Below are 3,596 nucleotides of genomic sequence, written 5' to 3' on the forward strand. Positions count from 1 at the left end.
TGGCCTTTTTCGTTCTCGATTACGCCTCTTTATTCGCCCACTGGGCGTCGCCACCGATTTTTCCGTGCATAGGTTGGCTGACGTGGCTGGTTCGCGTCTCTTATAGGCCGATGTGCCGCTTTTTCCATCGTACGAACAGAACGAGAGTCCGCGCGGACTAGTCGAGGCCGAGGTTAAGACGCCTTGGCAATCAAGTAGAACCTCGGGCAAGCAGGGGCGGTTATGGGTGGTTATCGGAAAGGGGGTGCACCGCCAGCCGCACAGGCTATAGAGAAAGAGAGGATGTATATACGAAGGCGGCCATATTTAGAGAAGGAAATCAGTGAAGAGCATTTCGCGCCGTGTACCGTGTTTGACCGTCTGTCCTCGTCTCGCCATTGATAACGCTCATCCCTCTTTCCTTGTCACTCTCTCTCTCTTGACTCTCACCGTCCCTCGACTATCGGTGTGTTCCTTCTCCTGTTCCCTTCTTTAAGCGCGTCTCTCTACATACCGCTGTGTCTGCGCCCGTTGAATTTTGACGGATGAAAAGTAACTGAGGTCGTCAGAAGCGGCCGAGGTTTCTTCTTGCCAATGGGGAATTATGGTTTTGCGGCGGCGAAGGCGTCTCGACGATCATCGCCACGCGAAAAGACGAATCGAAACGTTGTTCTTCGCCGCGAAACCAGCTGCTCACTCACTCTCTCTCTCTCTCTTTCTTTCTTTCTCTTTCTTTCTCTCTCTTTCTTTCTCGTTCGTCGAGACGTCCTTTTAGCACGCGCGGTACTTTACGCACTCGAAAGAGAACTCGTCGCATCGGTATCTCTCCTCGTCTCGACGATCGGTTTTTATGGGAGAGAGAGAACGGTTCGCGGTGTTTGTTATTAACCAGAGTATATAGGGCTGCGATTCGGACAACTTTGCCGTTACTCCGTCGTAAATAGACCGGCGCATCGGAAAACTATTGTCGCGTATTTGATTCGACAGTGAGGCACAGAAGCGTGCTTCATGATTTTCCATAGGCTCCATACGTACACTATGACCTTTCGTGACATCCTACTGTATGTGTGTACACTTCGAGCGTCGCGTGTTCGCAAACCTTCCGTGGATCACCCTCTTCGCTGGCCGCAGTCCCTACGGGGCGCTGCAATAAGGGGCCGTATGCATTCGTATATATTCGTCGCGAATAACCATTGGCGTAAAGAAGAGTGGGCACGACGTTTCCGCGAATTAAACTCAACGCTATCTAGAGTTTTTAATATCGTGTTTTTTCAACACTCGCTTCATCGAATAGCGATCTGGTACGAATTTGTATTTCTAATTTAACAGAAAATCGTATAAATCATTCGTATTTCCTCTAATATCGAATATTTTCTTTCTTTTTTTTTTTTCATAAAATTTTTCTTTGCCACGAAACACTTATTATTACTTTCTTCTTTTTCACACGTGATCGATATCAAATGGAAATAAAATATCTTCACCCGTGGTGTTCCATCGTCGCGACGATCGTTAAAAAATTAGTTCTACGCTATTGTCGGTTCCCACGAAAGAACGCGAGCCACTTCTAAGCGCACGTAAACGTTCGTGCACGCGTCACAACGGTGTACGCGTATAATCGCGTATACCTCGAATCCGTGCGATCGTTCGAGCCCAGAGGCAGGCGACGGAGCTTTTCAAGCAAGGTTTTTGCGGTCGTCGACGGTGCCGTGCAGTCGGTGGTTGGTGTCGTCGACGGGCGCGAAGCGTTGCTCGAAGCTCGAGAGGTTTTTCTGCATCGCGCCTTCACGGTATGTAATGTCATTTCTCCTCGCCTCGGTGCTGTGACGAAAACACTCCTCCCGATTTCTCTACCATCCTTCTTTCCCCCTCTCTCTCTCTCTCTCTCTCTCTCTCTCTTTTTCTCCTTCTCCCTTTTTTTAATATCGTACTAGTACCCCCTCTGGGGGTCTCCGGCCTTTTTTATTTTGCACTTACCGCAATGTCGGAGCGTTCTCTGTTTAAGAGGTTACCTCGCAAAAGAACGTGGTTTTTTCGATTTCATCCGTGTGTGTACGAACCCGCGACCGCATTTATCGTCGGCTTCGTGTCGTCGCGGTCGTCCGACAAAGGGAAACGATTAACGGCACAATAAAAAGCGCGATAATATATTAAAAAGTAATAGTCCGTTTCTCCTTCTTGTTTTCTGTGTCTCTTTCTCTTCCCTACCCTCCCCCAACCCGCCAAATCTATCTCTATCTCTTTTTCTCTGTTCCTTTGTCTCGTTCACGTGGACGTAACAGGAACGCAGGTGGAGCGCGCACGATAAAAAGCATTTTTCAACTGAGAACCAAAGGAACCACCATCACCCTTTCCCCGCTTTTTTTTTTTCTTTTTTTCCTTTTTCGTTATATCCACGCGCTCGCGCCTGTGTGTTCGCCTACCTACGTATGAGCGTGTGTATGTGTACGGCGTTATCGACGCCCGGCAGAATTATTTTTTGCCCCGGTTTTATCGGCGCATGACCGACCTAGCCGCTTTGTTCCGTAGCAACGACTTCTAGATAGGATTCTAATGACTTTTCATATATCAATTCTCGGGGCTAGCGTAGGTCCAAAGATCCCGGGTTGCTGTGAAACTTTTCCGTTTAACAGCGACGGCCGTACTAACCGTGCGGTCGCGCCGGGTGATAAAACTTTCCGCTTGATCTATTGCCGCTTCGGCAATTAATTCTCGCGCGAGCGTGCTCGCGTTCATACACGCCGGGGCCCAGTTGATATCGTTGCTGCGTTCGTGTGTGTGTGCGTGCGCGCCGGTTATCAGGAAGCGTGGAAATAGTGACGGCCACTGGGAACATCGGATCGCGACGTTATAGGTGTTTTCGCGGAAAATCATTTTTTGATCGTTTTACCGAACACACGCCGCTGCCGCCTCCTCCCTCCCTCCCTCCCTCTGCCCCTTCGATGTGTACGTATAAATTCCGAAACTGACCGATCTTCGTTGAAGTTTTTATCCTACAAACTAGACGGCGGCGGCGGCTACAGTGGCGCGCTGGCATGTACAATAGGGAAAAATCAATGTAAAAAAGGATTTCATTTCATTTTTATCCACACAGATGGATACATATGTATAACGGAAAGTGTGTAAAAATGTTTGTATTGTGGAAGTGTCCGAGCGTGTACACACAATCATGGGGAATAATAAAAAATGTCCAATGTGTTAGGGCATTGTTTGTTCGATTGTTTTTTCAAAGAATTACTCTCTTTTGTCCGCGTATTTTCCCGGGGCGTATGAATAGGTTGGGGAAAACCGTTTGCTATTAGCAGTTGTTATTAAAACCACACGGCTGCTATGGGTGCGCACAGGTGAAACTTAATATACCTCGTCGTCGTAGGGTTGAAACAAAGTCGCGATATGTTTTTTTCTCCCTGCCCCCCCCCCTATTCTAGTGCGAAATAACTACACGTGTAACTATACTTGTACCGGGTCCCGCATCCCGTGTAGAACGGGATCAACTATCTTCGCGATAAACAGGTACGTACCTATGTACATAGGTACCTTGCGTGAAAAAACGAAACGAGAAGAGAGTCTCCCCTAGATTCGTAGTTCACCTTAAAAGCAAAAAAAAAGAAAGAAACAAC

This window comes from Habropoda laboriosa, unplaced genomic scaffold (assembly GCF_001263275.1).
Source record: "Habropoda laboriosa isolate 0110345459 unplaced genomic scaffold, ASM126327v1 scaffold28, whole genome shotgun sequence".
NCBI lineage: Eukaryota > Metazoa > Arthropoda > Insecta > Hymenoptera > Apidae > Habropoda > Habropoda laboriosa.